This window comes from Heterocephalus glaber, unplaced genomic scaffold (assembly GCF_053883595.1).
Source record: "Heterocephalus glaber isolate CG9 unplaced genomic scaffold, H.glaber_assembly_v1.0 deba00001550, whole genome shotgun sequence".
Lineage (NCBI taxonomy): Eukaryota > Metazoa > Chordata > Mammalia > Rodentia > Bathyergidae > Heterocephalus > Heterocephalus glaber.
The window spans coordinates 8,447,635-8,475,398 of NW_028258343.1; the positions used below are offsets into that span (position 1 = coordinate 8,447,635).

The following is a 27,764-nucleotide window of genomic DNA, read 5'->3' on the forward strand; positions in this document are numbered from 1 at the left end:
AGGGGGGTGGGAGAGGAGAAGCAGCAGCAGCACATCTGCTTTGATAGCAGCCGGCAGAGCCGCCGCGGCAGAGCCCCTCGTTAACCCCCTTCCTGTGGCTGCACCACGTCATGGAACATTCCCGGAACGGGCCCACGTTCCACCCACTTCAGGGAACATAAAGACGCAGACCCAGCTCCCCACGGTGCACAGCCCAAACACACATGTCCCTAACCGCTCCCCGGCCAGACGCACCGAAAAACACGCGTGCAAGCCGCCCCCGCCCCTCTCCGCGCGTCCGGGTCCAGCAGGCGGCCGCCGGAGCCGCGGTGGGGCCAGGGCACCGGCGAGGCGAGGGCGCCTCCGCCTGACCCTTCCATCGAGACAGCCCCCTCCTTCCGCGCCGCTGCCTGCTCGCCTGCCTTTCCTTCCTTCCTTCTCTCTTTCCTTCCTCGCTCGGGAGAAGGGAGCCACAGAAAAGCCCACAGCGGCGCCTCCGCTGCGCTCGCTCGGCCGCAGGCCGGCGGCCCGGCTCTCTCGCCGCCCGCGCCGCCCCGGGCCCGGCCCGCGCCCCTCCCCCGCTACCTGACCGCGGGCCGCCGCAGCGGTGGCCGGGTCGTGCGCGCCGGTGCACGTCCCTCATTAGCAGCCAGGCGCAATCCTGCTTCCAGCGCTCCCGCGGCCCCCTCCCCCCAGGACATTACGCAAAGCAGCCTCCCCTCATCTGCATAAATCCCCGGCCAGGGTATTCCCCGCAGTTCCCCGCGCGCCGGACCCCCCTCCCGAGGTCTCCCCGTCCCCGCCCCCTCCGACCCTCACCCTCACCCTCGGCAAGAGGGGAAGGGGCCTGGGACGGGCGCCGGGGAGGGCGCGACGGAGTTCGGCGGCGGCGATTCCAGCATAAAGTGAAACAAGCTCCTCGCGCCGAAGGAGGCAGGCAAAACAGCGCCGAGGCCACTTACCGAGCCGAGGAGGGACCTAGATCCCCGCCAATGTGCTGTGCCCGCGGCCGGTGCGCCCTCCGCGCAGCCCCGGGCTGCACCCCGCACCCCAGAGCCGAGTGGAGGAAGATTGTTAAGGAACCGGGAGACCCCTCCAAGTTGCCCCGGGCTCCGGGGAGCCTCGATGGCCAGCACACACAACTTGGCAAATACTTGTGCCACAGTCACCCAGAATGTTTGCGCGGAGACCCTCCTCCGCTGGAGACCCAAGGCGCTCGGCGGCGCCCCGCTCTGCAGCTCTCCACCCCCAGCCTCCCGCCCGCCTCCCGCCGCACACAGCCCGCCCGCCTCCGGGCCGCGAGCCCCCCGGGCGGCTGTCAGCGCCGGCCGCAGCCGGGTGACACGCGCGGGCGGAGGGCGCGCCGCGGCGGCGAGCCTGAGCGGGCCAGGGGGATCCTCGCGGGCGCGGCGGCCGCTCACCTGGAAGTCACCGCTGCGAAGGAGGAGGAGGGAGAGGAGGAAGGGAGGAAACCTCCCTGGTACCCTTGGTCTCGCTGCCGCGGCGGCCGCTCCTCGCCCGGGCTGAGCGTGTCTGGCGGGGGGTCTGGTAGCATTTCCTTAAGGACAGAGAGAGGGCAGGCGCGGAGGGAGGGGAGAGATCCCGACCGCCAGCCCCGGGCTCCTCTCGCCTTTATTTATTTTTCTGACACTGTACGGAGATGGCCCCCGGGTAGGGGCAGCGGGAGCCGCGGGGCCCGGACCGCAGCTGTCTGCGTGCGGGAGCCGCAGCGGCCGCCTCCCTCCTCCCGGGTTGTGGACGCACCGGGTTATTCCTGGGAGCGCTTCCCCGAACAGAAGTTACTAGGAGTGCGCGGCGAGGGCGGGCGGGGGAGGGCGGGAGGAAGAGGGAGAGACTCAGCCAGCGACGTCATCGGATCCCCCAGCGAGTCCCGGGGAGGGAGGCCGAACCAGAAAAACCAGTCTGGAGCGGGTGAGCGGCGAGGGATGTGCTGCGCGCGGGGCCACCGGGGTGGGAGGCGGTGGCGAGGGCAGGGCTGGACGCCGCCGTGGCCGCCGGGGAGCGGGAACCTCGCCGCTCGGCCAGCCGCTACCCGGGAACTCCCCGGAGAGCGGGTCTCTGCCTGTCAAGCAGAAGCCCCAGGGCGTCCCGAGGAGCCTGAGAATTTCCTTTAAGGATGTGGAAACCTCCTTCCCCACCCCACCCCCGTTTCCCCCTAGAAGACTTCCCGGCCTTCCAGGCCCACGAGTTACGTAGTTAGTGTTGTCCTTGCATTCCGTCCAGGTAGCCCCCTGGTCCTCGGTCTCTCCTCGCCCCCGCCCCTACTCAGGATTTTGTTATCAGAAAAACAAAATCAGATCTCTCCTGGCTGCGTTTCAGGAGCTTTGCAAAGTGTTCACTGGCCATGCTTGGCGCCCCCGCGGGAGCGTGAACTTTTCACACGCACCGGATGACCCCAGCGCGGTGCCCAGGGTCAGTCCCGGGGCGCCCCGGGCGCACCCGCTCAGAGGACGCGCCCGCCCTCGCTCGCTCGCTCGCCGCGGTAGTCAAATGGGCTCGGGCAGCGCGCGGGGAGCAGCTGCCGGCTTCCCGGTGGGGCGCGCTGGGACCTGGGGCCAGCTGCCACCTCCAGCTGTGCGCGCCTCTACCCTTGGAAGGGAAGAGACGGGGTGAAATCACACCCAGCCCTGGGACGGCGGGGCGTCGGGGAGGGGAATGCCAGGCCGGTGGAGCCGGGGTTCCGGCTTCCTCCCCGGGCCGGCAACACCCGGGGGACACCGGGGCTCCCTCGGGCCGTTACCCAGCGGTGTGGACTCTGGCGCACCCTCGGGGGAGGTTCCCCGGAGGCCATGGTGTCGGAGCGCGAGGAGTGGCTGCAGGATTGAGCCGGCGCCCCGAGCGCCTCCTCCGGGTGGTCTCCCAGCCGGGTGGCGACGGCGCGCCGCCCTTCCGGGGCGCCCCAGCAGCCGCGCCCCGGGGAGCCAAGCTGAGCGTCCTGGGCGCCGCGGGCCGCAGCGAGCTCCCCACCCCGCGGCCGCGCCGCCGCCCTCCCCGGGCGGAGTAAACAGGAGACGCGCAAGCTTTGACCTGGCGCGACCCGGTTTTCTGGCCGGGGTTCCCCCAGAGCAGGTGACTCCGTGGGAGGGGTGGAAATTAGTCTCTGGAATTCCGAGCCAAAAACATCAGCTGTGGTTCGGCTTTTAAAGCAGGTATTTCACCAATAACTGCAGAGTGTTTTGCGTCTCGAGTTTCGTATTTTGCGAAAAGGGACCAAATGTCAAGACCCACGAAATATCCCCTTCCTTTTTCATTAAAAATGAACACATTAAAAAGGAAGGACAGCCCGTTTCGTGACTGCGGGAATAGCGCTGCTGGTTTCGTTTTTTGGTTTGGTTTGGTTTGGTTTGGTTTGGTTTTCATTTTGACCTATAATCAGTGCCTTTTGGGGGTGGCAAAATTGTTATGAAGGATGACCTTCCAAAATAAAACGCCAAGACATTTTCTACTGACTTTTGTTTCCCAAATGAGAAAAATCTGAACGATTTGGAATAGGTTGCCTTATGACCGTTCTTAAATTGATCGTATTTAAATTCAGGGCCTACTTCCACTTCAGCAGCTTTTCCTGTCCTTGTACAGGTACTTCAATGTGTAGCCTTTCATGAGTTAACTTGCAGCCCTTAACGGGGAAAAATCGCTTTCTTTTACATGTATGAAGTTACAATTTAAAACATTTATTTAAAACTCGAAATGTGATTTTCAAAATGTTTTTTCACTTTCAAGCCCACCTGCTACATACTCCCAGAGCCTATCTTATTTAATTGCTTAATAGAGAAGATTAAGCAAATTCTGCAAGAATCCGGTTTTCCTTCAACACAAACTATAGCAGCTGCCCAGTTCTTGGAGACTAAGCAAGGAAAAAATCATGCAACAGTGTTTTTTTCACTGGAATGAATGTTAGTTGAAACCTTACATGCCTCTTTAAAAGACCCAAATAGGTAATATAATGTGACTAATCTGACTGTCAGGTAATTGGAGAGTTAAAATAAGTTGGTGTGTTTTTGTTTGTTTTGTTTTTTGTTTTTTGAGCAAAGTAAATAAATACACGTTTGAAGATGTGACCCCACCACCAAAGGGGACACCTGAAAAAGTCTTCAGTGGGCCTGGGATTTAGTTCAGTGGTTCTGCCACTTGCCTTGCAAGTGGAAAGTCCCGAGTTTGATCCCCGGTACCAAAAAAAAAAAAAAAAAAGTCTTTAGTCAAAAATATTGACACTTTTAAGTGGTTACTTTGATTTAAAACAATCAAGATATAAAGAAGATCGCGTGGACTGATTTGAAGAGGAAGTGAAAATACGTGTGAATGTGTGCTAACTTGGTGCTAGGCCTCTGCTGGGAGTAGATACATCTTTCTTGCCTGCCTCTAATTTGGTCAAAGAGCTTAAAGTTGCCAGGGAGCCACAGCCCCTCCAGAGCAGCCATTCCAACCATTCCACGCCAGCCCTTTCAGAGCTCTGTGTCCCAGGGGCTGTCCCAGCTGTCACTGCTGCAGCTGCCTCTTCCCAAATCAGGGCCCACTGCCCTGCAGTTTCAGGTCCTCTCCAAGAGGTGGGGAGCCCTTTCCCCTCCAAGAGTCTATCTCTCCTAACCTATTTCCTGTCTCTGTCCCAAGTGTGCCGCCGATAGTGAATCTCCAGTTCCTTACATGTAAGGCAAGATCGTAACAGAAAGAGCCCTTCCAAAACAAAATAAAAACAAAACCCAAAGACAAACCTGGCATTGGTAGAGCACACTGTGCTCAAGAGCTCTGTGGGTAGTGGGGCTGAGCAGGGCCCAGCCCACCAGGGCGCAGGGGAACATCACCAGCCAAGCAGAAGAGCCTTTGCTTACGTGTCCTGCTTACCACTTCTCGGTCTCAAAGTGATTGCGAATCTGGTAATCCGCGTTATAAGGTTTAAGAAAATGAAATAATTAATGGCTACAGGACGGTATGACATTTTTCAGTGTTGTCAGAAAAATCACTTTGAATTGAAATCACTTTCATTCAAAAAATATACTTGAGTGCCTGCTGTGTGCAGAAAAGACCTGAGACCCATCTGTGAACAGGTGAAGGAGCCCTGCTGGGGAGAGTTTGTGTTCCCATTGGGAGAGGAGAGTGTGGAAGGAACAGGCTAGCTCACACACATAACAAATAAGTTGTACTGGACTATAAAAGGTAAAGAATTTGGGGAGTAGAGGGAGCATAAAATAAGGTAAAAAATACAGACGGGCAGAGTAGTTATGTTGCTGTATTAAACAGGGGGGCCAGGGTAGGAATGTTGAGAAGGGAGATTTCTGCCAAGTCCTGAAGGAAATGATTTAGCTGTGGACATATCTGGAGGACAGACTTTTAAAGGCAGAAGGAACAGCTGAGGTAAAATTCCATGCCTTCAACCGTTTGTAGACCTCAAGCGGAACAAGGTGGCTGGAACAGATTGAGACAGCCAGGGAACAGAACAGCCCCCCAGTCCCAGGCCACTGTAGATGCCTCTCGCTCCAGGCGAAGCTTGGTAAGAGCACATTTGGGGCCTTCACCACCCAGTCCTGCTACATGGGAAGCTATGTGAGCCCAGGACTCCACATTTATCACAGATAATTTGGTAGATGCATAGGTGTTCTAAAGCTCAATACCTCCCTTAACAGAACATGAAAATTGGCACACCTCGGCACCATGAAGTACCAGGACACATTCTAGAAACAGACACCATCACAGTCCTAATGAAGCCTTTCAGTCAGGCTGAAATGCCAACGAGTTTAAGGAACATGGATTTCACTGAATCAAACAGCCAGAGGTCAGGAACTAACTTCCAACAAGTAGCAAGCTCCTAGGGGCCAAATGCTCTTATTTTATTTAGGTTTTTCTCCATCTGTCTGTTTTTCTTCCCTCTTTGTTTCCCTTTGCCCTTTCAGACATTCCCCTGGGTGGGGGCAGCAGCCCCAGATTAGTCTTCCTTTGTTAGCACCCCCAACGGGAAAAGACCCTCTTCCCAGGTAGCTTAAACAGCACCCCCTACCCCGCCATGTCCTGGCAGGGGTGATGGCCATGCCTAGACCTGGAAAGGAGAAAGAAAGAAGGTTCCTCATGGAAAAAGCTGCCAAGCAAGAAAGGGGCTGTGCAGACATGGGGTTGGGGATGTGTACGATATCTCTAACTCTTTTGACCTTGGTTCACCTATTTTTTTAAAAATTAGAGAGTTGGTCAATATGATGTGTCTGATGCTTACAACTGTAAATTCTATATAAATTGCTCTATAAAATAAATCCCTCTATAAAATTGGGCAAAATGAATTAACTGGTATGCCATTTCCTCAGATAAATTTATAGTACTATAAATAAGACACTAAAGAGGTTACCAGCTGTGGGGTTCTGGTGAAAAAAAAAAAAAGGAATCTAGCCTTAGGTCTTAGCAAAAAGTAATGACCTAGAACTGCCTGTCTGATGGATTGCCCACTTACTATTCCTCTGCTTTAATTGGTAAATGCAGGAAAGTTTAGCACTATCATGATTCATGTGGTGCAAAGAACACTTAGATCTCCAAATGTTAGTTGAAGAAAAGACTTTTGAGGGAAAATCTGTCTGTCAAGTTGTAGATAGGATACCAGTCCAAACTATCAAATGTAGAGCAGGGTGTTCATCCTGCTGTAATGTCCTCTGCTTCAGAAGTGAGGAAAGTGGTCATAATGAAGGGCCAATCAGCTAAAGCTATAATGAGATTCAAGGTGATGTCCTTTAGGATTGGAGGATAAAGTGCTTATCCTCAACAGCTCTGGAAGATGGAGATGTAACTAACCACATATCATCACATACTCCAGAATTTCCCTAAATATCTTTCCACTTGCAGAAACATTTCTGGAAATGCTTAATTAAAAGTCTTGACTGCCCCCTAGATTTACAAAACCAGAATTCTTAGCCAGGTGTAGGGGTGCACACCTGTAATCCCAATACTGTGGGGAGCTGAGGCAGAAGCATAAAAAACTCAAGCCCAGCCTGGAAAAATTATCTATCTATCTATCTACCTATCTATCTATCTATCTATCTATCTACCTACCTACCTATCTATCTTATATAATATAATGTAATAATTATATGATTGTATATATTATATAATAAATAGTAATTATATAATAAATATATATATATTCAGTCACACACACACAGAGTATTCTTGAGATTAGAACAGGGAAACCCCTTGGCAATAAGCTCTCTGGATGAGATTCATTGCTTTCTACTTTGCTCCTAAGATTAAACTGGATTTGGCTGGTTGCCTGAGAACTCCTTTCTCTGCTTTTAATTTTAGTTTTTATTTTTTTCCTGTCTGTGCTGGAGATTAAACCCAGGACCTTGTGTATTCTAGGCCAGCACTGTATGACTGAGCTATACCCCCCAAGCCCACTTCTCTCCTTTTCGCTACTTTCCTCTGATTTTATATGATATCTTATGACATGCTGACTCCTTTTTCTCTTTCAAAGATATTCTTGTAGCTCTTTTTAAAACCAGATTTCATCTGTGTAAAAATATGATAGAAGAGAGAAGCTCCTAGTGAATGACCCAGCCCTGGGGAACAGGAAGGCTGGGGAGGGCATGGAGGCATGCTGCAGCCCAGAGTACATAGAGAAGGGAAGGGGGAGGGAGAAGTAAGCTGGTGGGGTGAGCAGACACAAACAAACTTTCATGATTTTCTGGTTTAGCCAGGGACCATCATTGTCTGTTATTTATGAAGTGCCTTGCACACTTCATAGACCTGCTGATGAAACCAGCTTCTCCTTTCCTAGAGAGCCTGTAGGGATGTCCAAATCAGGGCTTTATTCTGAGGAAGGTAGCTTCAACCCCAGAGACTAAATATTTCATGGATAACCCTAAAGACTAAAGAATAAATCCCAGCACTGTGGAGGCTGAAATGGGAGGATGCCTGTGAGTTTGAGGTGGTCTTGGGCTATATAGTTCAAGACTAACCTGACGTACATTTGAGACAGGCAAGGGCCTGTCTCAAAAAAAGAAAAAAAAGAATGAAAATCAGATTAAGAAACAGCCAACAGAAATAAGACTTCAGCTAGGATCACTAATCCCCGAAATGCTACCTTAGATACAGAGAAATGTTGACGTGATACAACATTAACAATGTAGGAGCATCATATTAACCATACACCCCATCTTACTCTCTCTCATCCCCCTTCTCCAACTCCAGGATCAGGAGGAGTTGAAACGCCTCCCCTGATAGTCCTTGTGTGGGTCTAGTCTTTTCACCAGTAGAAATCTCCCCTTCTGAGCTAGTAAGTTGTGAGCTCAATACAGAAGCTCTTAATCAGTCACTAATCTCTATGAGAGATTCATTTATTAGGTTGCCTTCCAGAATGACAACTAACCTAGGACTCAAGCTGATTTATGATGACAAAGCTAAGATGGAGGTAATATAGCACAGGGAGGATTGCAGGGGAATGAAACACAGAGGTCCAATGCTTCCACTGGAAGCTAACATGGAAAGAAAGATGGAATGACAGAGAGGCAAGTCCTGGATGGGCTCCACCCAGAAGCTGGGCACAAGGCAGTCAGGATGACCGAGATTGTTGGACAGGAGTGGGTGGCTGCAGTGTCAGCCCCAGAAGCCAGGTCCGTCTTCTGACTCTGAGCTAGTCTGGACCCCTTTTCTGTACCTCCAAACAAGGAGGTTCCCATCTAATCATAAAATATGAAAAACTAAAACCACGAAGAGACACTAAAGGAAGGAGGAAAAGAATGAACATAAAAAGGGGAAAAAGAAGGGGAGATCAAATTCCTCCAGGCTCTTCTCAGAGCAAGCAAAACATCAATTCCCAGTATCAAAGAAATCGGTGTGCACAAACCGGTAGATAGTAGCAGGTAAAGACAGAGGCTAGAAATGTGGGGTCAAAGCCTGGAAGTATAAATCTGCTATACTCTATGGTCAAAAATGAGAGCTGTTTCTCATTAGCTTTAAAACATTTTGGGGAAAATATATTTGTCTTGAATTAGCAATGAAGTCTTTTACCGGTACCTAAGTCCCTACATTTTTGAGATTTCTGAGAAGAACAAATTGACTCATTTCTAGTCCACTGGTCCAATTTCTGGTACATTTGACCCTTTTTATATAGCTTTGAGCTTGGAGGTAAGAGAAGAAAACTAAACAAACAAATAAACAAATAAATAAAGTCAAATAGTCATCACTAAATTTGGGCCGTAGTTCATGTCCTTAGAAATTTTGTGTAAAATAAGGTAGCAGATTAAAAGCATTACATCAAACAGAGAATTTCACTGCTATTAGAGGATATTAGATCTGGAGAAGACGCTCAGAAAGGAGCAGTATTAGAAAGTTAATTGTTTTGTACTAAAGGTTTTAATGTAGGAAATACCACATAATTTTCCATCAACATTCTTTCATATATTGATGAATATGTCAAAACCTTTTCCAGAGAGCTGGCATGTTCTATGTCCCCTTAGTGCCCTATAATTTTATGTATCATTGTTTTATAATCGTTTCTTCTGGATAAGACTGGGGAAACCTCATCAAGCAGAGACTTTTCCAATGCTATATTGTTTTGAATAAATGCCCTTGAGTTTAAAGTTAATATTTTACTCTAGGCTTCTCATTTTTTTTCTGGGCTATGTGGCGCTAAAATGTATGACACTCCTTTGCCTAAATAAAGTCTTATATAATGACAAATTGGGGGCCACAGTTAAAACAAACCTGTGTTAAAAGAGCAATATAGCCTTGGGGGGAGCAGACTGTTGTGTTCTTGATCTTACATCTGTCCTTCAAGACAATGCTTATTTTCCAACAATCAAAGGTACTTTTTTCCCCAAGCATTTAGAAATGCCTGACCTGAGCACTAGTGGTCGAAAGCTCACCCAATGTCATGCATGGAGATCACCCCTTAATGGGCTGGAAAATGGTATTTTAACAAATTTACATACCTACAGTGTGCATATGACAAGTATACAACTAGATTCATTTTTGTATATGTGTGTGTGTCCATGTAACCATTACTTTGATGAAGATGGAGAATGTTTTTAACACTCCGAAGGGCTTCCAGTTACTGCCAAGCTAAGCAATACTCTGCTTTCTATCTCCATACATTGCTTTTGAATAAAGATGCATGTATGTATTTATATATTTGTAAATAATGGGATGAGTGGCAGGTACTAGGCACTGCTGAGAGGCAAGAGATAGATGGGCAAATGCGGCCGATGAGGCCTCTGGGCTCCATAGGAAACCAAGAGCAGACAAATTAACAAGGAAATTGCAAGTCCTGAAAAGTGACAAGAAGAAAATAAGTAATCAATAGGTAATAAATCAGCAAGGTAGAGTAGAGCTGACACTACCCTACTAATTTAGGATGAGAACTGACCCATGATAGCGGGAGAGAGGGCCTCAGAAAGAGGGAACTGAAAGTGCAAAAGCCCCAAGGCAAGGAGCCAGCTTTGTGCAAGGAGGAACTGAAAGGCCCAGTGTGGTGGGCTTGGGAAGCTGGAGCAGAAGGGAGCAGAAAGTTCTGAGAGGCAATGGAAGAGTCAGAACCAGGAGCCAGAGGGAGTACCTTTCTGGACTAGGTCATTTTCAAAGGGGACAGACACTAGGAAGAAAAAATACACATCTGATTTATTCTATTGACTAATTTTTAAAAAGCTTTTTGCAGAAACAACCTTTGAGACTTTAATAAGTACTGACTGCTGGATGTGATTCCCAACTGGGTGGCAGGTCAGCAAGGAAAGGATAGCAAAGCAGAAGACTTTCTGAAGGCATAATTACACTTATTAAATGCAACAAAAGGAAAATAGTTTTTAAGGTAGCAAATCCTAAGGAGAATTTGGATAATGTTGGTGCTATTCTTCACATTTTTCTGTGGCTAATTAGAGAGATCTGGGAAACACAATGCGGCCCACAGCCCTGCCAACCCACTATGGGCACTTCTAATTTCAGATAAATAAAGCCCTCGGTTACCGCCCCCAACTTGTCCCGGAACATCCATTGTATTATCAGAGTAGATAAGTAAAAATAATAGCCTTCTGAATATCCATGAAGGGTACCTTCCTCTTACAGGTACCTACAAGTTCAAATCACATGTTAGTGTAAATGAAACAACTCCAAGATTTACTTTGCTCTTAAATGTCTCGTTTTTCAATTTTTATTTTTTACACAGAAAATGTGTTGTTTGACTGGGTGGCTTAGTTGAGGCACTAACAGCTTCACATATATTTAACTAGAAAAAATAGTGATAATGTAAAATCTCATATCTATATCTGTTTATCTACATCTTTTTTCAGTAAATATTGCATGCAGTTCTCATTTTTAAAATTATCCCTAATATTTTGTGAGATAGCATAATATGGTGAATGTTTAAATTTAAATTTTAAAATATTTATTGCAATAAGACATATTGCCATGGATTCCCCTCAATATACTCCTCTTTACTTCCACCACACTTATTCCTTTATTCTTGCAGTGCTTTCTAAAGTGGTTCTGGAAGTCCTTTTCTGAGAATGTCTTTAGTTGTGCCGTCGTGGCTGCCTCCATGTTCTGAATTGATTAAAAACATTTAACTTTCATGGTCATTTTGACTTTGGGAAAGAAGCCAGAAGTGTCACAGTGCCAGACCTGGTGAATAAGGTGAACAAAGACACATCACAGTGTTTTTCTGAGCCTGCCTTTCCATTGGATGGCACCTGTAGGCAGCAGTCATTGTATTTGTGATTACAACTTCTGGACCTGGTTCAGAAACTGGCACAAATGATGGGATTGATGTGTTCAAAACAAGCCAGAGTATTTTCAGCAGGATTAATAGCAATGTGTCTTTCACTGTAATACATTTTTAAAATTTAAATATTCATCATATATTTTGATTATGCCATATGTATTTAAAGATACACGAAAAACAAATAGTCAATTGGCATCTTTAAAACTTGCCTTTACATATATAAGCCATTATGTTATTTTTAAAACTACAGTAAAATAATGTATGGTTGGAAATATTAAGAAGGTGGATTGTCAATTTGATTTCTTTGGGAGCTGGGAGGATCAGGAGGGAGGAGAGAACTTGGGGTCTCTGTTTGGTTCCGGGCCCCCTCCTCCCTGACGCTGTTCCCTGCTCTGCTCCCCAGCCTCCTTGAACTGAGCAGCCTCAAGGGAACCGGCCCCAGTGTCTCGTCTACAAATTGAAAGTTGGGCAAGGTAAGCTACCAGTTTCCTTCCAACTTCTCAGATGTTCTGTAATTCTTATGATCTATGTGATTGTAGTTTCCCTCATCTTTATAACGGGCAGAGTAAGAGCACATACTTCATAGAAGTTTTGAGGGAATAAAATAAGGATTGGTGGAAATTTTTAGAATAGAGCCCGGCAACAGGAAGTATTTAGTACATATTAGCAGTGATGATGATGATAAAGGCAAATAAGATGATGATGGCTCCACAGGCTGATCATGTGGTCAATATAAAACATTCTCAGTCTCAAACTGACTGCCTTCTCTTCCTTCCAGATCCTGTATTAGAGTTACCAAGACTACGTCCTTCAGATGTTCATCAAGACTAAACTCAGTTACCTCTCAGTAAGAAATATATTAAGATTTTCCAGGAAAGATGCCCTTGTCTGCTAACATTTTTTTCTTTTCCTATCAGAGTCTTAAGAAATTAATCAATTCAGGAGGGTATGGTGCCCCACACCTGTAACCCCAGCTCCCTGAAAGGCTGAGGCAGGAGGGTGGCAAGCTCTAGGCCCGTCTGTGCAGTTTAGCAACTTGGTGAGATGGTGCCTCAAAAGTACAAAATTAAAGGGAAAAAAAAGGCCTGGGGTATAGCTCAGTGAGAAGGTTCTGGGTTCAATCCCTAGTACTGAAAAAGGAGGGACAAAAGGAAGGCAGGCAGAGAGGGAGGGAAGGAGGAACTAACTGATACCACCCTCTCTTTTTATGTTCTGTCATTCTAAAATAAGTATAACCCTTAAAGCCCACATACGTTGTTAAGGCTCTTTAAGTTTACCTGGAGAGTTTCCCTTGGCCCCCTGGTTCCGATTATTTTAAACAATACAAAATTTCATCAAGTAACTCCAACATGATAACATTTAATTGGCGCATGAAGAAATGTTTTATTTATTTGGAACTGCAATTTGCATAGGTCATTTCCTAGCGCTCTCTCCCTAAGCTTTGAACAAATGTGAAATGCAACACACAATGAAATAAGCCAGCCAAGCCAAATGAACTGGTGAGTGCATTATAAATAGCAACTGAAATTAACTGGTTTGTCCTGATTTAATAATGACTTACATCATTTGACAAATGAGATAAGATCTTCACCTTTAGCTTTCCGATCCTAACTTTTAATAGTTGAAATATATTATTACCATCTGGTGTCTGGCCTCTGCAGTGCCCTGGTGATGTCTGCCTCACTTCAAGTAGTTGGGGTTTGGATGCCAAAAAGACCCTTTCCTGAGTGTCTTGATTGCCAGGCCCAGTGAGAAGGCTAAGAACCGAATGAACCATGGAGATGTAGCTCCAGCTCTGCAGAAGTTTCTGGTTCAAGGAAGGCTCATTTTCTTAGCTTACACTCCAAAGAAATGCTCACTCTCAAAGTTGTTTTTATTTAGGATCTTGGTCCTGCAGGCTGTAATCCCTACACTTTTCAAGAATGTTTGGCTTTCTTAAATTGTTTCACGTCCTTTGCAAGATGGCAATAATTTTAGCACCTTTCATCCTCAGGTAAATTAATTTAAGAATGAAGCCAAGAGTGATATATAGGCTTGAAGTTTTAACTCAGTGAAGCAACCTGAATCTTGTGGTTCTTATCATTCCCTGTTATATGCTAGGTTCTAGAAAAAAGCAAGAAGAAAACTTGTAATACACAAGGGAGAATAGAATTAAAACACATAGAACAACAACCAGTAACATAGATGCAGGTGAAAAAACAAGTGCTGATCAGAAGAGTGCAGATTATCAGTGTGATCAGTTCTCTTGGTCGGTGTAATGGACCAAATGTGTCCCACAAATTTCATGCATGGGCCTGGGGAACAGGGGAAGAGGCTAGATGGAGGGAGGAGAAAAGGTCAAAATCAATCAAGACATAGTATATATGTAGGAATTCCCCAGAATGAATGCAATTATTATGTATTACAAACACATACTAATAAAAAATTCTTAGCAAGAAACCAACCCACCAAGGTGATTGCAATGGTCTTTGGAAGGTAATCAGGCATGAGGGCAGTCTTCTCAGGAATGGTATTAGCGTCTTTGTAAGAAGAAGGTAGAAGGTAGCTGGCTGCCTTCCACTGTGTGAGGACTCAGCAAGAATTCAGCACTCTGCCTGCCATGGTGGCTAAAATCCCAGCATTCAGCGAGGCTGAGGAAGGAGGATCACCAACACAAGTGGAGCCTGGGAAATTTAGCAACTTAGAGAGATACAGTATCAAAATCAAAATCAAAAAGGGCTGGGGAGGTAGTTCAGTGTTACACACACACGCGCACACACACACACACACACACACACACACACACACACACAGAGTAACCTAGAAGAAAGCTCACGTGCTAACCCATCAATTCTGGCACCGATTTTGGCCTTCTATCTAGCTTCTGGAACTGTAAGAAATAAGTCTCTGTTATTCATAAGGTACCCAGCTTATGGTATTTTTGTTGTTGTTGTTGTTTTACAGTGACCTGAACTAAGACAGTAAGAATGAAAGAAAATGCAAAAGGTTGAAACTTAGGAAAACAAGTAGAAATAAATGCAAACAACAAGACAGAAAGGGACTCTAGAGTAGACAAGTATCTGTGAGTTGGTGCATTTGAATAGTTGAGATGTGCCAGCCCTGGGCAAAACAGAAGTTACCAACAGTAATGGTTACATCATTCCTAGATGTATGGAAAAGATCGCTAGGAGGAGGCTGGGGCTCGACAGTGGGAGGCTGAGAATGAGTGAAGCTAAATAACGGCCCATGATCACCCAGCTAACAAATGAGAGTGACCTAAGGGTCTGAAGTGATTCCCCAGGGTCCCCAGAGGGCAACTTAATAATCACGCCCACACTTAAGTTGACACTGCTAAGATGACCATAGAGTGGAGAATGAAAGCATGAGCTATAAATAAACATTTGGACAACTGGCATGAAACGGTACATTCCAGGGCAACTGGGGTATAAGGTCATCCTCTCTGCCATGTCTCCATTTCCAGCTCTCTGCCAGGTACTCCATGCTTTCTATGGGAAGGTTTGGGCCAGTTTCCTGGAGTACATTGATTAAAGTCAATTAATTGGAAACTTCTTCCTTTTCAAAGGTGCCCACAGAGGAATAGGTCAAATTAGATGAATCAGTAATGATGGGATTTTCAGTAGTCACGTTCTTAGTAATAAGAACTCTTCCAAAAAATCATTTTCCTGGAGCTTATCCAATCCTACCTTTCAAGTCAGCTGGGTGCCCGGGTGGGTGGTAAATCATTATTGTTCAGCTTCACAGGTAGACAGATGAATTAGGAGGCGTTAACAAGGCAGGAGAGACAGAGGTGTGTGTCTCAGGTACGAAGTACCTCTCAGGTCTCAGTTAGAATTTCACGCCTACCTCGGAACTTGTCAACTTAGGAAAAGTACAGACCATTCGAAAAACACTCAGAAAAGAATAAAGACCAGAGCAAAATTACATGTTTAAAGCTCCCAATGTAATGTATTTCAGTAAAATAATGTAAGTCCTCAACTCACACAAGTTCACAAATATCTAATAGACACGGATGCAGGGACAGAATATCAAATGCCCATGTATTTATTATTAGTATAAAATTTAAGTTAAAATTCATTTCCATCCTGGATATGTGGGATATATAAAAGGATAGTCTACATGTCGTGTTTAATTTTTAATTTTTGATAACTTTAAATTCCATTTTTATTTGCAAAAAAATGTCCACAAAAAAGTAACTAAAAAAAAAAAAGAAAAGCAAGGGGATAAAATGAATATTAAAAGAGGAAAAGAGAACTCAGAAAAACACCAATACATAAAAATGTGTAAAAACACTCAAGCCTGGCTCAGAGGGCCCAAATCCCTGACAGCAAATGTTGTTAAACATCTGAACGGGTTGCTATGAGAGGTCAGGGAATCTCCCTTTCCCAGAAGTCTTTAAAAATAGGATCACATCTGTTTGGATGGGATAGTGGCCGGGAGGCCTGACTAGGCAGCTCTTAAGCAAACCTATGACCTGCTACCGCTCCCTTTTCTGTCTTGAATTTTGAAAAGTAATAACTTCAGATCACATGGCAGGCTGAGATCTATAGTAGCTTCTCATTTTCATTGTATTATAAAACTATTTTCATTGTTATTTGCAGTGGAAAGGTAGATAATTGAGTTATTTAGAATGTCCTGGAATATGCAGGAAGAGCTCAAATCTTACTTATCCATTTGTAATACTCCCGCCAGTGTTATGAAGCTAGAAAGACACCAAGTTTATGTCCTTATAAGAAAGTTATTAACAAGGCAGGGTGGAGTATACTATATTTGATTTTTATTTTGAATATAGAGAATCTTATATTGAATTTTTAATTTTAGCTGAACAGTACCTGTACCCAGTGGAAGTGGAGGCCATAGCAAGGGTGAATCGGAAAAACCTTATTAAAAATTGAAATCTTCCTGACCAATATCCCAAGAGGTAAAAGATATTTTTCCCTTAGAGAAAATTTATTCTGTGACTCCCATGTATCAAGACATGAAAAGTTCAGGTGTGGTGGGGTCTTACATTACTATAGTTTTAGAGACATATTTTAAGAAAAAGAAGACAAAATTAAGAATGATAAGGGCTGGGGATTCAGCTCAGTGGTTCTGTTGCCTGCCTCTCAAGCACAAGGTTCCGAGTTTGATCCCTGCTACCAAAAAAGAAAAAGAAAAAGAAAAAAAAGAATGATAGTAAATATTTACTGCAAAGAGAAAAGTAGCCACAACTCACCAGTTTAAATATTCTGACTAACGCTAGAAACATTACAAAATCTAGGAGTAAACTATATTTTTATTAATCAGTTGTGTGATCCATATTTCTAATTCTATTTTTCCTTTTCCCCCCTACAATTTGGTTGCATATTGCTGATCACATAACAAGAATTTTGTTAATTATTTTCCTCTGGAGAGAAAAGAATGATAATTCAGTCATTCCTTTGGCCTCATGGATCAAAATTTGTTTTTGGTCTGCCTAACAATTGATTCATAACTATAAGTAAATTTTCAGAATTTTGTCAAACACAGAAAACTGCAATGAATTTTCTCTCATATGTGAGCTAGCTGTATGATTTCAGAGCACTGAACATTTCTTTGTGAGTAATTTTAAGTACTTCTTGAAGTGATGATATTTAATAACCAGATTGACATTATAACCAGCATTGTTGCCCTTGCTTTAATAGTATATAGTCTGATTTTTAATCTCTGTCAATGTCAGAATTGTGTATCAAATTTGATAAACAATTACAAAATTTTTTCCAGTGAGTTCTTGTGATACATTTTTCTTCACTAATTGAATTATAAAAGAATAAGAGTCTCTTCAGTACTTACCTCTTCATGAATTCTGTTTGTATAATCTGAAAAATATTTCTGTTACAACTTATTTATTGATGTCAGAATAATTTCTAATTGATTTTTCTCACTCAATTTTCTTTCACATTCCATTAATTTTTATTTGGTTTTTCTCTCAGTTCTTTAATAAATTTATTTATAAGTGGTAAAAGAGCTATAGTTTACATACATCCAAATCAAGAGTCTGGTTTCTCATTTTTTTAGTTGAAAAGTTCTAAAACATCTATCCAAACTGCCGTTAAAATGAAGTATTTATGCCGTATTAACTTTTTTATTAAACTTTTTATATCTTGTTTGTGTTCCTCTTCCATGCCTTCAAAAAAAATATATTTTAGAGTTGCTAAACTGTCTTTTATAATGTTTAAGACTTGAAAAGCTTTTTAAAAGCTTTTTAAAAACTTGGGTCTTTGTGCTTGCGCAGCAGGCAGTGAAACCACTGAGCTAAATCCCCCGCCCGAATCTCTTTAAATTTTAAAAATTGAAGAATTCCCATTCAATAAAATGCGACCATATCACAATGAGTTTGAGTTTTGAATAAACTTACGAAACCATCACCTAAATTATCATGTCCCTTTCCTTATCTGACCCTCCGACTCAAACAACCATTGTCTGACTTTTTCACCATAATATATTTTGTCTGTTCTTGGACTTCATATAAATGGAATCATACAGTCAGTAATCTTTTGTCTTCTTTTATGTAGCATGATTTTGAAGGTCAACCATGTTGTTATCTGTATTAGTAGTTTGTTCTGTCTTTATCACTGTGTATTATTTCATTGTATCAACATATCACAAATTGTTTATTCATTCTCCTATTGATAGACATTTGGGTTCTTTCCCATTGGAAAGATTATGGATAAAGCTACTTTGGACATTCTTGTCATAAGCCTTTGTGTGGACATGTGTTTTCATTTCTCTTGGGTAAATACCTGAAAATAGAATTGCCTCGTCATAGGGCAGATGCATGTTTAACTTGAGTACAAACATGGCATTTGTATTTAAAATATTCCATCTACAAGGGAAACGCAAAACTAAAATGCGTAATTATTTTAGTGCATATTAGTAATACAGAATAGTGAAGCTTGTTTTGGGGGATGGATGACAGCATATGACATATGTTCTTCATTTTCAGCCCCTTTTACCCTCCTGTCCCTTGCCTCCTCCGTCCTCTTATCCATTTCCAAAACTGTACCTTCTGGTTTCCTGTCATCTCACCTTTATTTTGTTTACTTGGTATTTATTATTTTTCTCCTACAAGAGAAAGTAAGCAATATTTTACTTAACATGATGTCTCCAATTTCATTCATTTTCCTGCAAATGAAATTATTTCATACTTCTTTACAGCTGAATAATATTCCATTGTACATACATACCACACTTTATCCATTTATCTGTGGAATGGTATCTAGGCCTTTCCTGCAGCTTAGTTATTGTGACTTGCACTGTGATAAACACATGTCTGCATATATCACTTTAGCATGTTGTTATGGCTTGAATCTAGATGTCACGCCAAAGCCTTGTGTACTCATAGGAGGGACTTTTGGGAGCGACTGGATCATGAGTGTTGGATATTGGACTAGCCCACTGATTGGTTTAGCATAATTCTGGGTGTGGATGATGGACTGACTTACTGAAGAGGGAACCCTCACCTTGGGTGTGGATGGCACCATCTAATAGGCTTGTAGCCTGTGTGGAATAAAAAGGAAAACAGAAGGAAGCCTCATGGCTTCCTGCCTGCCATGCCATGGACAGTTTCTCCTCTGCCATGTCACTCTGCCTTGGAACCAGCAGAGTATGGACTGAAACCTCTGCAAACTGTGAGTTCACACAAACCTTTCCTCTTGTAACTTGTAGCTGTCCAATATCTTGTCCCAGCCATGAGAAAAGTAACTCAGACATATGTTCTCTTTAATTCTTTCAGGAATATACTCAGAACCATTAGAGCTGGATCAAATAGTATTTCTATTTTTAGTCTTATTAGGACTCTTCATACTGGTTTTACTAGTTTATGTTCCCACCAACAATATAGGACAATTCCTTTCTTCCTGCTCCCTCTGCAGCATTCGTTCTGTAATTCTTACACAGCATGAAAGTGGCTGAGGAATGGAGATTCTGTAAAAATCAACTTTTCCTCTATCTGTACTGCATATCTATAGCTTCTGGCCCACTCTCTTAGTTACTTTCTCATTGCTGGGACAAAATACCTGACATCCAAAGTTAAAGGAAGAAAGGTTTATTTTAGCTCACAATTTGTAGCGGTTTCAGCCCATAGTCACGTGGTTCTAAGGCAGAGTGACATGGCAGAGAAAAACAGTCCATGGCAGGGCAGGCAGAAAGTATTGAAGCAGCAAGCCTTCCTTTCACTTTTATCCCATTCAGCTATAAGCCTATTGGATGGTGCCAGCCACACACAAGGTTGAGCCTTCCCATTACTCACTCCCAGACTCTGCTAAACCAATCTGATTTAGTTATCATACACCATTAATCTATATTCACACACTCTAGATCCAGCCACTTCCAGAAGCCCCATCCATATGCTCATGACGCTTCGAGGGGACATCCAGATACAAGGCATAACAACCACCATCATCCTCTGATACAGCCATGCAGAATGACTTGCTATTCCTTGAGTGTGTGACTCAGTCACATCCGTACAAGTCTCCTTACCAGGTGCTCCCTCTGGCTGGGTGCTTGTCTCTTCACTTGCAGTGCTGTATCCCCCTCCTCCTCCTCCTCCTCCTCCTTCTTCATTTCATATTTTTGGGTCTCACCATGCAGTTTATGCTGTTCTTCAATTCAGCTCTGCAGGTTAGGCTGGCCTCGATCTCCCAGCTGCCTCAGCCACCCAATCCTGCAATTATAGGCATGTGCTACCACACCTGGCATGTCCTGTCCGTTCTTTCTACAGCACATGTTTGAAATACTTGATTACATTACCGGGGGAGTTGTTAAACCTACATAGCACTCCTTAACTAGTGCTTTTGTCCCCTGCCCCTCCCACCCCTCCCTGCTCCTTTCATCTGTTGGTCCCCTTCCCATTTGCAAAAGCTCTCATTCTACTTTTTTCATTCAATTAATTGTTTTAAATTTGCTTTCTTTCCCTTTCCTTCCACTCTCTCAATGTCTTGTTCCCCTTCCCATTTGGAATTGATCTCCCTACTTCCCATTAGCTATCTTTTACTTTCATCTTTATATTTTAGATTTCTCATATAACAGAAATCATTAAATATTTAAGCTCAAGTATCTGATTTATTTCATGTAATATTATGGTCTCAGGGTGCATCCATTTCCCTACAAATGACTCAAATTTATCCTTTTTATAGCAGAGTAGTACTCCATTATTCACAAATACCACATTTTCTTTATTCATTCTTCCATTGATGGACAGATAGACCAAGACTTAGCTATTATGAACTGTGCTTCTATAAACATGGGTATGCATGTACAACTGTAAAATGGTGTCTTTACCTTTTTTGGGAAGATACTTAGAAGGGGAATCACTGGGTCAAATGGAATCACAAGAAATAGTACCAAGAATCAACAAATGGGATCATATCAAATTAAAAAGTTTCTGCACAGCAAAGGAAACAAACAACAGAGTGAAGAGACAACCCATAGAATGAACAAAATAATTTGCCAGCTATTCTTCAGACAGAGGACTAAGACCTAGAATATATAAAGAATTCAAAAAAATTAGACTCCTCAAAATGAAAGACTTGCTAAAAAAATGAGCAAGTGAAATGAAATGAGCAAATGAAATGAGTAGACACTTCTCCAGAAGTACAAATGGCCAACAAATACATGAAAAAATGTTCATTAGGGTAATGCAAATTAACACTGATATTCCATTTTACTCTAGAAAGAATGCTCATCATCAAGAAATCAAATAATAACAAATGCTGGAGAGGCTTCAGGGAAAAAGGAACCCTGCTACATTGTTGGTGGGAATGTAAATGGTCCCTGGTCTCTTATTTATAGCTCTCTGTTTTGTTCTGAAGATGTATTAAATACCCAAGCTTAAATGCCACACGGTTTCTCTTATGTGAGAAACCCAAAATATAAATAAAGAATAAAATAAAAGACAGATAATAGGAAGTTGGGAGATGGATGTTTCTCAGGTAAGAAGAGGATCAAGAGATGGGGGAGGGCAAGGAGGGGAGAGTAAAGAGATGACAAAAGAATCAAGATATGTTATGTGCATGTAGGAACTCCCCACAAGGAACTGTAACATTCCACAATGCGCACAGGTACCAATAAAAATGAAAACCAAACAGAAAAGAAAATTCCACTTCTATCTTAGAAAGCCACTTAATGGATATTTTAGACATCAAGTCTTTTGGGAACCCCAAATCCTTAGGAGAGGAATAAGTATGCCTTAAAAAAAAGAGTTACGGGCAAAGCTTTTATCTTTTTCCTCTTGGGGTTTTCATAATGCTTATTATTAATTGTTCATGTGAAAACCTTTGAGAAGTTATACAGTAAGTAAACCAATTTAATTTTGAGTCACAAAATTATTTGAGCATGGAAACTATTTTGCTTTTGTTTCCTGCATGGCTATCTACTTCTCACAGAACCTACTTTGGGAATCACTACTCTACTAAGCTACCTCTTCACTGACAGAGTCTCCTTCAATGTTTTCACATCCTTTTGTGGTAAGTGGAAACAATTTGTCTACCTTGGTTGATTGAGATCATCTGGCCAATCACTATGTGCCACATGATGCTAGCTGGAGCTGCAGTTACCTGGGGCTTGACTGATGCTTTTGCAAGAAGGCTGAAAGGCAGAATTTAGCTTCCTGTCTTGGCTTAGTTCCTTGTCCCTGGAATACATTTCTGACACCAGCTTAAAGGAGGAGAAGTCTGGCTCATGTTTTCAGCCCATGGTGTATGTGGGGGACCGGAGGCTCCAAGGCTGGAAGGCATGGTGAAAGTGTCTAGAGAAGCAGAGCTTCTCATGCCATGGCAGCCAGGAGGCAGAGAGAAAACAAGGGGCAGGGGAGGGAGAAACTATACACCCTTCTAGGTCATGGCCTCAGTGACCCATCTCTTCTGACCTGGGCTCACCTCCCAACAGGAAGTCAGCTGTAGTGTTCCCTTAATCCAGTCGCCTTCCACATGCCCCACCTCTGGCAAATGAGGTCCTTGGAGACATCCACACCTAAACCATTACGCTGGCCAGGCTAGGCTTCTCTCTCACCTTTCTCACTATGTGATCTCTGGCTCAGGAGCTTCCAAGCCCTTCTTAAGGTTTAGGTCCCAAACAGGAACAATGTCACCTCCCTAGCATTCTATCATTTAAAAGTTTGGCCCAGATTCAAGGGGAGAAGAAGTAAATTCCACCTTTCTGCTAAAGAGGAGGAGGAGAGATGCCAAAGACTTTGCAGTTGTACTCTGTACAACCTGCCTCTCGTGAGACTTTAGCATCCTGTCAGATAAAGAACTTTGCTCACAGTTCTGGAAGATTCCTGGATAGCTATAAATAGACAAACTATAGGTACCACAGAGATGGGGGCAACTATTGATGTTTTCTTTGGCATGCAGGATCAGTGGACTAGGTAAGTGGCTAAAAGGTCCTAGTTTTAATGGTCTGTGAGCCAAATCCAACCACTATGTGTTTTTGTAAGTAAAGTTTTGTTGAAATACTGCTATACCTATTCGTTTATGTATTGTCTATGGCTGCTTTTGTACTACAAGCTCACAGCTGAATAGTTTGTGATGAAGACCATCTGGCCTATAAAGCCTAAAATATTTGCCATCTGGCCCCTTACATGAAAAATTTGTCCTCTCCTGGTATAGATTATATAAGCATCACAAAAGGATAATCACTTTATCATGAGAGGATGCAATCCAAACATGAGAAAGTGTAGACTATTAGCAAGTTATAAAACATTTTCCTTGGAGATAAAGCCTTGTGTTTTTTATGCATCAATAGTTCATCTTTTGGGGGGGGGGGTTACTGGAGCTCGAACTCAGGACCTTGCACTTGCGAGGGAGGCGCTGGAACCACTGAGCTAAATCCCGGCCCTCACTTTTTATATTGTTAATTCTATTCTATTTTTTCCAGTGACCTGTTGGTGGATATTTAACTTGTTTGCAATTTTGGGGGGGGGTTCCCCATTAAGTTTATTGGTACATTTTAGGTATCAAATACAGTTAAATTCATTACTGGGATCTTGTACCATTACATGGGCATCTTGGTTCTTATTTTTTCCCCATTCCTCTGCCCTCCCTTCACCCCCTCCACCCCTCCCTATTTGCAAAGACTTTGTTTCCATTTATTTCCTTTTCTCATATTTTTTCTTTTCCCTTTTTTCCTTTCCCCTACCCCTCCCACTTCCCCTGCTCCTTTAGACCTTTTCTTCCTATTACACAATATCAATTATACATTTTTTAAAATTACAATATCAAGATCTAGGAGTCATTACCACAGGTTTTACAGAATTTAAAAGGATATAGAAAGCATATTACAAAAATCTTTTTTGAAATAAATTTGACAAATTCTAAGAAGTACCTTGGAAGACAAATTAATGAAACTAACTCTGGAGGAAATATAAAATTTGAATAGCACCTATTAAAGAAAGTATATTCCTAGCTGGAAAACCTACCTATATGACAACAGCAGGCTCATATACATTTTAACTGATAAATTATATCAAACAAAGCAGAAAAAAGAAGTAACACTTCTCTCCTCATTTTAGGAAATCAACATTGTGCTAATCCTAAAACTGGATAAAGATAATAGAAGAAAAAGTATGAACATAGATAAAAATTTGTTTAACAAAACAAACTATTAGAAGTCAGATCTAGCAGTATGTTGAAAGTGGTTTTGTTATAGGGATGGCAGTGTTGGTTCAGCTTGGAAGATCCACCCCCAAAAGTCATCATTTTAACAGAGGAAAGGAAAAAGCCATATGATCCTGTCACTAGTTGGAGAAAAAGTATTGCACTAAATTCTACAGCTGTTCATGGTAAAAGCTATCAGGAGACTAGAAGTAGAACAGTAACTTCTCAACAGAGTAAACACATGTACTCCATACTTCCAGTGAGAATGCCTTATATGAATGGAGAAGATACAATGCTTACTCCTTAAGGTGGGGAACAAGGGCAGGTATGCTTACTCTTTATCTGTCCATTAAGCTTTGAAACGTAGGCCCCACCAAAATAGTCTGGCAATAAAATGACACAATTAGGATAGGATTGGCAAGGTAGAAACAAAATCTTTATATGTAGATGAAATGATCATCTACAGAGAAAATACTAAGAAATCTCTAGGAGCCCCTAGAACTTGTATTTGAATTTAGCAGGATTAGAAAACACAAGGTATATATAAAAATTCAGGTCTGTGTATACTTGCTATAAATGAAGAATTGAATATTGAAATTTAAAAGCTATGTAGGAATACAAAGGACCTAGAAAAGTTAAAAAAAAAAAAAACAGTGTTGGAAGATGTTTAGTACCTAATTTTAAGACTTCTTCTAAAGCTACAGTAATCAAGGCAGTGTTGGTGTAAGGAAAGACATACAGATCATTTGAATAAAACAGAGAATCTAGAAATAGAACCACACATATATGGTCCACTGAGTTTTGAAAGATTATTTAACATTAGCATTTTATAGACTATAAACTCAATTCAAGAGCCAAGGAAGAGATAGTGTTTTCAGCAAACGGCACTAGAACACCTGGTATCTGTATATAAAAAATTAACCTCAACCCTTTTTTTCCATACATGAAAATAACTTGAAGGGATCTATGAACCTAAATAAGAAAGCCTAAAAGTATAAAACTTTAAGAAGAAATTATAAGGGAAAATGTTTATCAATTCAGGGTAGGCAAGAACTTCCTAGGATACAAAAAACATGATGTATAAAAGAAAAAAATTGATAAATGAAATTCCATCAAAATTTAGAACTTTACATGACATCATTAAAATAAAAAGTAGTCCTTAAACAGACCATATTTACAATGCATATAACCTATGACCAGAATATATAAAGAACTCTTACAGCTCATTAATAGACAACCCAATTAAAAAGTAGACATAAGAAGATGATAAATAGCCAGTATAGCACAAGGAAAGGTGTGCAACTCTAGAATCAGAAAAATACTAATCAGTACAATAACAAGATTGAATTGTACACTCATTAGGGAGATGAAGTTAAAAGTTTTAAAAGCCTTGTCATGATTTTTTCTTTTTGTTGGATTCTCCCCCTTTGCGTTTAATTTGTCACACCCCATGGATTCATTCTGCTGGGCTTCCTGGGGTTGTGATCCTCATTGTTTTTTCCTGGGTATTGTGTAAAATTTTTTGGAGTGCTGGTTTGGTATTCACGAAGTTCCTGAAGTGCTCTTTATCATGAAAGCATCTTATTTCTCCATCAATTTTGAAAGATAGTTTTGCAGGGTACATCAATCTGGGTTGGAGGCTGTTTTCCTTTAGGGCTTGAAATACATCACTCCAAGCTCTTCTTGCCTTGAGGGTTTGCCTTGAGAAGTCTACTGTGATTCTGATGGGCTTTCCTTTGTATGGGATTTGTTTCTTTTCTCTCACTGCTTGTAGAATTTTGTTCTTCTGTTGGATTTCTGGAATCCTAACTATTATATGCCTATGTGTAGATTTTTTTGATTAAGGCTAGCTGGAGTCCTATATGCCTCCCTTATCTGTATGTCAAGTTCTTTTCCCCTCCTTGGGAAGTTTTCTGCCATCACTTCTGTGAACAGTTTTTTTTATGTCATCTGCACTCTCTCCTCTTTCTTCATTGACTCCAATCAGTCTTATGTTATTCTTCTTTGCATTGTATAGCAGCTGCTTGATTGATTTCTCATGTTCCCTTACAATTTTAAAGCAATTTTTCTTTTCCTGGTCACTAATTGCAATCTTATCTTCTATATCTGAAATTCTATCCTCACATTGGTTCATTTTGCTGTGCAGACTTTTGATGGAGTTTTTAATCTCTTGGAAATCTGTTTGCATCTGTTTTATGGATTCCATTTGTTTCCTATGTTGGGATTCCATCATGTTCCTCAGATCCTCTATTTTTAATCTGTGTCCTCTCTAGATTTATTAATCATGTTTTGCACCATGAGCACAATCTTTGCTGTTATCTGAGTAATTATTTCTGATTTCATTTTTCCCAGATCCTCTTTTGTTGCCAGTTCAGAGAGTCCAGGTGGTTGAGTATCAGAGTGTTCCATCTCGTTTCCCTTTGGGGTTGCTGTAGGTGATCTGGAAGTCTGTTTTTGAGGCTTGTTTATGTGTCTTCTCATTTCCACGGGGGTGGGGTGTGCTTCTGGCACCCACATGGTTCAACTTCTCTGCCCTAGGAGCATGGGATGGTGGCGGGGGAGCTTCCTTCTGGTGCTGGGACTGGCTCACCTTCTCCTGCAATTTTTGATTATTACAAATAAAGCTACCATGAACATTCGAATGCAGGTCTTTGAGTGAATATGTTTTATTTCTCTTGGGTAAATATGTAGAAGTGAAATGGCTGGATCACATGGTTCATGTATGTTTAACTTTCTAAGAAGCTGTCAAAATATTTCCCAAACATTTTCATCAGCAATTTATGAGAATTCCTATTCCACCACATCCTTGTTAACACTAAGGTCAACCTTTTAATTCCCACTATATTAGGCATGTAGTAGAATTACACTGTGGTTTTAACTTGCATTTTTCTAAAGATTAATGATATTTAGAACCTTCATATGCTTATTTGCTGTCCATATACTTATCTGATGAAGTGTCTATTAAGATTTTAAATATTTTTCAAAAATGTTTAAAAGGTTTCATTTTTTGTTGAGTTTTGAGAATTCTTTATATATTGTGGATAGAACTTCTCTATCAGATACATGATAAATTCCATTCTTTCTTTCTCCTTTGAAGAGAAGTTTTAAATTTTTATGAAGTCTGTATATCCATTTTTATGAATAATGCCTTTGGTGTCATTTAAGAAATCGTTGTCTAATCCAAGGACATAAATATTTCCACTTATGTTAGTCTATGGTACATTTTTAAACCCTAAAATAAGACTTAAGATATGTGTCCAAAATCACTTTCATTTTTGGCATATGGGCATCCAATTGTTGTAGCACCATTTATTGAAAAGAAAACTATCCACAGACTCAACCTATGTAATTATCTCAGCCTAAGAGTGTAGCTCCAAGATACATATTCTTACCTTGAGGCAGAACCCTCTTTCTGGTTCCCAGACCTGTGGGGTAATTGATGTCATGGTAGCAAATGCCAAGTGGAAGCC

At 42.4% G+C, this 27,764-nt stretch overlaps 1 protein-coding gene and 1 long non-coding RNA gene across 9 annotated transcripts in view; one reads left to right on the forward strand and one right to left on the reverse strand.

Annotated features, from left to right (window-relative positions):
- The window catches only part of Hivep2 (HIVEP zinc finger 2), a 182,523-nt gene extending 180,951 nt beyond the window's left edge, over nt 1–1,572 (reverse strand). For 2 of the 8 annotated variants that reach the window (XM_021259324.2, XM_004846048.4), the window contains exon 1: nt 1,401–1,572. The gene's annotated coding sequence lies outside the window, so the exon portion shown is untranslated. Of the gene's footprint in view, nt 1–234; nt 365–564; nt 667–941; nt 1,380–1,400 lie in introns of those variants that run through there. The other 6 variants (XM_087190051.1, XM_087190055.1, XM_087190050.1 and 3 more) reach the window with 4 other exon arrangements.
- A 233-nt stretch (nt 1,573–1,805) lies between these two features.
- On the forward strand, nt 1,806–17,426 carry LOC147824226 (uncharacterized). The gene is made up of 3 exons (XR_015442496.1): nt 1,806–1,911; nt 12,087–12,156; nt 12,462–17,426. It is a non-coding gene; the product is annotated as an uncharacterized LOC147824226 (long non-coding RNA).
- The last annotated feature ends 10,338 nt before the right edge of the window (nt 17,427–27,764 follow it).